Genomic DNA, 7,900 nt, shown 5'->3' with positions numbered 1-7,900 from the left:
CTCCCAAACTTAAGACTATAAGCAACTTCCCTAACCTTGCCATGCCTCTCTTTTCCCATCTGTAACATGGGGGTTCACTTAGCTACAAATAATTATTAGGCGACTAATAACGTAATGGGCTGCGTGGGGTGTTGGAATGTTGTTGTCGGCCTTGTAGAGCAGTGACCTTCCTCAGAGGATGCCATGAAGTTAGTCCGTAAAGAGCTGAGAACAGGATGTTCATCACCAGATGGAGAAACCCATTTTAGAACAGATGGAAAACAAGGCAGACTGAGATGAGTAGACTGCTGGCGGAGTTAAGGGAATAATGAAAGGGACAAGAAAGGTTGTCCTAGAATTTTCGGTAGAGTTGAAGGTAGATTGAAATCAAGAGAGGGGCACCTGGGCTACTCAGTCTGTTAAGTGTCCAACTCTTGATTTCGGCTCAGGCCATGATCTCTCTTGACGAGTTCAAGTCCCACATTGGGCTCTGTGCTGAGAGTATATGGAGTCCACCCAGGAGTCTCTCTCTTCTTTTCTCTGTCCCTCCCCCACTTGCATCCCCCACTTGAAAGAGAGAAAGATGAAGGAAGGAAGGAAGGAAGGAAAAAGAAAGAGAGAGAGAGAGAGAGAGAGAGAGAGAGAGAGAGAGACTGCCTGGTACATCCGTGTTAAACAAAAGCCCATGCCCAGAACTTCCTGGGTCTCCCATTCTTCAGTATCCCCACCCTTCGGTGGGTCTGCTTCTCGACTTTGCTGCTCTGTGGATTTCTCAAACATCACTTAGAGTTACGCCCGCCCTCAAACACTGAGGTGACTCCCAACGCCTTCAACCCAAACCATAAATTTCCAACGTGAGCATTCAAGATACTTTATAAAATCATTTCTACCTGCCTTCCCAGCCTGATTTCTCTGTGTCCCCCCATATTTGGGGTCATGGACCAGAGATAATGCTTTTGAATGGCCCTGCAGTCCTTCAAGTGGTATTTGATTATAGCATGATCTGTTATTATTTCTGCTTTATGCAAGTTTTGATACCACAGCTATTTGAACTTATGAATCTCCCCTTCCCCTTTCTAAGTAATCAAACAACTATTTCGAACAAGCTTGCCTTAATTAATCAGTTAATTAATTTGCCTTTAGAGGTAGCAGAGTGCCTTGTACACATTAGGTGCTCAATTAATATTAATTCACTCCCCCTTGTTTTTTAGCTGTCTTCACGTTGTTTGCTCTTCTTGGAATGATGTCCAAGAAGTCAACTGTCTTTCCAGGACTCACTCAAACGTCAGTGTCCTTAAAGCCGATCTCCTCCCCTTCAGAGCATGGCTCTATGCAGACACCTTACATACTGGACCTCTTAAATGTCACCATAATTGATATTGTTTTCTGTGGGTGGCTTACAGCTGCCTGTGTGTGCACTAACGACAATGACCATGTCCCATGGATTTCTGTATCTTTGCTACCCTCACCTAGCTCATTCCGCATAGTAAATACTCCAGAGATTAAAAAGAAATTTGTTGAGAAATGAAAGCATGGCGACACCTTGAGCACAAATGGGCCATGGGAGGTTTGTAAAGGTCTGAATGGTTGAGGAGAGGCTATGTATGGTTCCTTCCAGACTTTTCTCCAGGTCTTCCCTCCCATACCCACCTTCCCCCCACCCTTCAGCGGGACACAGAGGAAGTCTGTGTTTAGAGTAGTGTGTTTTAAAGGTCACATTTATTAGCAAATAGCTCTGTTTATACACTTAGTTTGACAAAAAAAGAAAAAAGAGCCTTTGAAATTAATACTGTCTGCTGACACTAGAACCAGATTCAGTCAGCAGTGCGCACAGAGTCTGGTTAAGGAAATGTGCAGTCAAAGTGGCTTTCACAATCTTACACTCCTCACCCCATCTTTAGTTTTTGAAATTTAATATTTTTAAAGCTTCACTGGATTGTTTAGGCTAGAATTTATTTGTCTTATATCAACCTGCTGTTGTCATGATATTCTGCCTTGCTAAGATTATTTTTTATTTAAAATTTTTTTAAATGTTTATTTTTGAGAGAGAGAGGCAGAGCACAAGTGAGGGAGGAGCAGAGAGAGAGAGAGAAGGAGACACAGCATCCAAAACAGGCTCCAGGGTCTGAGCCATCAGCAAAGAACCCGACGCAGGGCTCGAACCCATGAACTGCAAGATCATGACGCGTCCAGCTCAGCCACACTGCAGGACCCTAGTTGACCTTCTTGTCTGGAATCTGGAAGACAGTAGGACTGGCACCGCAGGGGTCCCCTCCTAGCGCCCTCCCCTCTCTGCCTCAGCACATTCTGTTGGAATACAGAGACTTCTTTGAAGAGATCATTGTGCCTCCAGAACGACTACCTCTTTGTTGCCAAGACCAAGTTCAGAGAATGGAAGGTGTGGAATCATTGTCTGATGATCCTGCCTAGAGAGGTGAAGGTGTGCACCCCAAAACTGAAATGAAATGTGGAGGAGTTGACCGTTACAGATGGTTGAACCCCATTCTGTGAGGAGGGGTGGGGATTTCGGGGCTGTCGTCCAGAGTAGAAGAGGGCACATAGTTGTGCCAAGTGAGGGGCCCCCCTTGGGGGGCATTAGTGACTATCATTCCCTTCTTGGGTGAGAGAAATGGAGAGGAAATGATAACAAATGAGCGTTCTTTCAAAATACTCACTGGGGGAGGCTGTACGTCTTTCCCCCACTCCCAAAATGCCTCAAAATACCTCAAATCGCTTTAAGAATTCCACTGTGGAATTACTTCTGAGCCAGTTTATATTTTTGATTTCATCACTCTGTAATTGCACCTCACTTTGTAAACCCCAAAACAGTTCCCTGCCTGATCAACCACCTTATTCATCAGACTTGGCTCTGGATGAGTTTTGGTTGTTTCCAGAAAGGAGATTCATCCTCAAAACTGAAAGATTTATGTTACTGAAGCTCCTCAAGAAATGTGACTTCAACTCTTAAGAACTCAAAAGAAGTTCCAGATATATTTTGGTATTGGAAAAAAAAATATTTGCCTCATTAGTTGGCTGTCCAATCTCATACACTTTCCTATCTTCTTTGTGAATATTGCTTTAGAGATGAAACCCAGACCTGTATAAACTAGTGTAGGTGCATTAATCAAAGAGTTGTATCCAATCTAGCCATCAGTAAGGAAGCTTTTTGATGCTACAATATCTCTTTGCAAATTAAACAAGAAGGGAGGAAAGATAGATATAAGAAAAAAATAGAAATACATATAATTAAATCATTACAGAGTGATAAATACTGCCTTTTGCTAGCCCGTGTAGGCTCCGCTAGCATTGTGGACATTTCTGTGTGTCAGTAGGTTATATGTAGCTGTGTTTTCTTCATGTTACTAGAGTAATATTTATTATAGAAAATTAGTGGGAAAAGGCATAAGGAAGAGAACTCAAAATCATTCGTAATGCAGGGTACCTGGGTGGCTCATCGGTTAAGGGTCCAATTTTGGCTCAGGGTTCGAGCCCCATGTCGGGCTGACAACTCAGAGCCTGGAGCCCGCTTTGGATTCTGTGTCTCCATTGCTCTCTGTCCCTCCTCCACTCGCATTCTATCTCTCAAAAATGAATTTTAAAAAATCATTTGTAATGCCATCAACTCTAGGTAACCGATTTTGATTTTTCATCTTTCTAGCCTTTTTTGGATGGATTGTTACATTTATCTTGCAGCAGATTTAAGTCCTTACTTTTGTTCGTTTTTTGTTTGCTTATTCAAAATTAAGACACCCATAGAAACTTCCATCACAAATGCAGATAGAGCAGGTTGTGTTAACCACGGGTCAGCACCCCCCGCCTCCTTTCCCACTGTCAGATTTTTACAAAATTCATTGTTTTGTGGTTCTTCGTCATATTTTATTATCTAAGCCAAAAGCAAGTTTTCTTCTCTATTTTTATCAGTGTAGCACGGTGGGGCTTGGTTTACTGGTGCAATAGTTATTCTCTGCGGTGCTCAAATCTGCTAAGTAGCGGCCGTGGGAGCGTCTTCAAGCAGTTCCTGTGACCTTGTCGCACAACCCCACGGGATGGAACTCTTCTTGGCCTTTTCACACTGTGACATTCTGTAGACTCACCTTGCAGGCTCCCTGCTCCGACCAGTTCTCTAAGGAACCCCGATTTCTGTCAGTGAAGGATGGGTTTTAGAAATCAAGACCTGGGCGCTGCATACGCTTTGCTTTTTGGGTAAAAATGTCCCAAGTCTCAGAGGACAGGACTGGGGGAAATACTCACACATACGCCCTCTGGGCTAGTTTGGGAAGGACGCACCCTGTGTCTCTCTGTGACTCATACTCAAGCGCCTCTGGAAAACGCTTGCCTCACTCGATGCTCTGCGGCCTCACCTGTGCATCCCATCACGCACTTCAATTCGGACACTACTGGGGCTCAGCATTACACCCCGCAAGTTAAGGGCTCCATCCCACAGGGCTGCCCCGCCCCCCCACTTCAGACCCTGCCGTAAGTCTTGGGTCCCCACCTGAACTTCTGGTTAATTAACTCTGTATATTAATTAATATACAGCTAGGTTTATTTATTTAAATTTGTTTTGAATTTTTAGGGATTTTTCTTATATTCCATTTACTTTTGAATATGGAAGACATCGATATGATTCCAAAGTCAAAACTAATTACTCATATTTAGAAAAGTTGTGTTTTCATTTCTGTCCCCTTGACCCTACTCCTTACCTTCCCCTATGGGTAACTTTAATGCTTAGTGACGTTATTAGCAAAAACAAGCAGTATGAATATTATATTCATACTTCTCCCCTTTTTAAGTTTATTTTTTTAAGACAATAGAGCGCAAGCAAGGGAGGGGCCGAGAGAAAGAGGGACAGAGGATCTTCAGCGGGTTCCGTGCTGTCAGCCTCGAGCCCTGTGCGGGGCTCCATCTCATGAACTGTGAGATGACTGAGCCAAAATCGAGTCGGACGCTTAACCACCGGAGCCACCCAGGCGCCCCGTTTGTTTTTAGATCTGGATCTCCTCTATATCCAGCTTCTCTGTATGTGTGTGTGTGTGTGTGTGTGTGTGTGTGTGTGTGTTTTGGATATGCATGATGATTTACAAAATGATCACTGTATACATGGAAAGTTCTGGAGAGAAAGGAAGACAATGCTTTTATGGCATCAAGCCCACAGTGGTGGGGAAAATGCTGGGGGTGGACGTGGGAGGTCCAGACGATCTCACCACAAACCAGCTGAGAGTGAAGAAGCCTCTCTCTCTCTCTCTCTCTCTCTCTCTCTCTCTCTCTCTCTGCCGGTGACAGGCCTGGTCTGGATGAACAGGGCCCCCTTCCTGGACGGCAAGCGCCTATCCACGGAGCTCCAAAGGAGGATCTTGTCCCCAGTGTAGACCACACCTCTGACCTCCAGAGACACAGGTCAGTGTGCTGTCAGCCTGCTGCCTCAGATGCCAGCCACAGACCGCAGGCCCCGCACTTCTGACCCGTTGGCTGTCCGTTGGTTCCCATGAGCCTCTGCTCAGGTTTGATCATTTGATGGAAAGGCTCACAGAACTCAGGGAAACACGTTGCCTGGATTTATTGGCTTATTTTAAAGGATACAAATGAACGGTCGAAGGGAGAAGACGCCTAGGGAGGGGCGCAGGGGCAGGTGCACTGAGCTCCCCTCTCCTCTCGGAGCCCACCACCTTCCCCGCAGCTCCAACGCCGAAGTTCTCCAAACCTCATATGTAGTTCGGGGGTTTTTACAGAGGTTTCATTAAGCAGTCATGATGGATCCAATGACTGGCTATTGGTGATGAGCTCAGTTTCCAGCCCGACTCCCTTCCCTGTCATCATGAGCAGGGGAGGGGCAGAGAGAGAGGGAGACACAGAATCTGAAGCAGGCTCCAGGCTCTGAGCTGTCAGCACAGAGCCCAATGTGGGGCTCGAACTCACAGCCTGGGAGATGGTGACCTGAGCCGAAGCCAGATGCTTAACCAACTGAGCCACCCAGGTATCCCTTAAAAATTTATTTTTATTTATTTTGAGAAAGAGCTAGAGAGCAAGTGGGAGGGGCAGAGAGAGGGGGAGACAGAATCCCAAGCAGGCTCTGCGCTGTCGGCACAGAGCCCGGTGAGGGGCTCAAACTCACAAACTGTGAGATCATAACCAGAGCTGGAATTATTTTTGACTCCCTTCTTCCCTGAGCGTACCTTGGCCTGAGCCGCCAGCATCTCTCACCTGGGTTCCTTCTACCTGTTCTCTCTGCTCTTACCCTACTGCTGACTTCTTTTATTCAGAGTCAAACCTGACTGTTTAAAACGCCTTTAACCTCTTACCCAGGCCCCCAGTGTTTTTCCAGGGTTAAGACACCAGTCACTCTCTCCCAATGCTGCTCTGGCCACAGTGACTTCTGTCTGCTCCTTGAACACACCAGACCCAGTTCTGCCTCAGGACCTTTGCCCTGGCAGTTTCCCTCCATCCCTGAAAAGTTCTTTCTCCCTCATGTTCCAGGTTTTGCTCAGGTGTTTGCTCTCACTGTGTTCTACCTTGCCTATTCGATTTAAAAATGCAAATCCCACTTTCTGTGTTGGAATGTCTGTCTCCCCCTTACCACGCTCTCCTGTTTCTTTCTCCTCCCCCCACACCACAGCATTTATATTCTTCTATTTATTTAGTTATCGTCTGTTGTTTATTTTCTGTCTTGCTCTGCTAGAACGTCAATCCCACAGGTCAGGGATGTTTGTCCGTTTTCTTTCACTGGCATATCCTAAGAACCCAGAATAGTGTCTGACACTTAGTAGACACCCAATAAATGTTTGTTAAATAAATGACAACATGAATATACAAATGCCTTTTAAAAAGCAGATGCCTGGAATATCTGAGGTTGTGATTCAATTAAGACCAATCACCAGGATTTTTTTTTTTGAGAGTATTAATACAACTCTTTTACCGCAAGTGCCAACAATTTAACTAACCCTGCAGGCAGGCAGGCAGACAGGGAGGGAGGAAGAGAAAGAAAGAAAGAGAGAGAGAGAGAAAGAGATAGAGAGAGAGAGAGAGGAAGGAAGGAAGGAAGGAAGGAAGGAAGGAAGGAAGGAAGGAAGGAAGGGAGAGATGTGTTCAGTTACAAGATAAGCTTCAGGCATGGCTGGATCCAGAGCCTCAAACAATGCTCTCAGGATCCCATCTCTGTACTCTCCTTCTCTGTTTTACTCCCAGGCAGGCTGTCCCTTTACGGTGGCCAAGGTATCACAGGCGCCTCTAAGCTTTTCTGTTTCCAGCCCCCCCACACCCATGAGAAAGAAAGTCGCATTTACTGAGTGTTCTTGCTCTGAGGCTCCCAAGGGACGCAGCTAGGGAGTGTGTATATTCGTCGGTATTTATTTCAGTGTCTATCTCTGTAGATCGGAAACGTGTCTCCTCTGATGCCTCCACTTCCGGCCCAGCGGCACAGGGTTCATGCTAGCTGTCCCCACACATGCACCTTCTTCCTCTGACAGTTAGAAGTCAGGCTCCCATCACCTTAATTTATTTGCTCATGTGATCACTGCTTCTGTATGTGACCATTCCCTCTCCGCTGAGGCCCCCTGTGATGCCCTCCTCACGCTGCTCGAGCTCTGACACCCTTTGTGGCAGTTCCCTCCTTGCCTCGTTGGGGCTTTGAGTCCCCGTGCCACGCAGCCCCACGAGACATGCTCTCCTCTCCCTGCTGTGGCCGATTCCTGATGTGTGGCCGCCCCTCTGTGGGGACACCCCCTTCTGGCTCTGACCCTGAGTCCCCACACTTGCTGCTGGCATCCAGGCGTGTCCTCCTCCTGCTGAGTCCCTAACATCCACCATCAGGCTCGGACACCCCCCGGCCAGCCATCACTTTGCAGGGACACTCCTGTCACCCTTCTTGGACTCTGATACCCTTGGGCCACCGTGTTTCCCATCCTTCCTGCAGGGATGCTGACTT

This window comes from Suricata suricatta, chromosome 17, assembly GCF_006229205.1.
Source record: "Suricata suricatta isolate VVHF042 chromosome 17, meerkat_22Aug2017_6uvM2_HiC, whole genome shotgun sequence".
Classification (NCBI taxonomy): Eukaryota; Metazoa; Chordata; class Mammalia; order Carnivora; family Herpestidae; genus Suricata; species Suricata suricatta.
Note: the sequence above shows the minus strand (reverse complement) of the source record.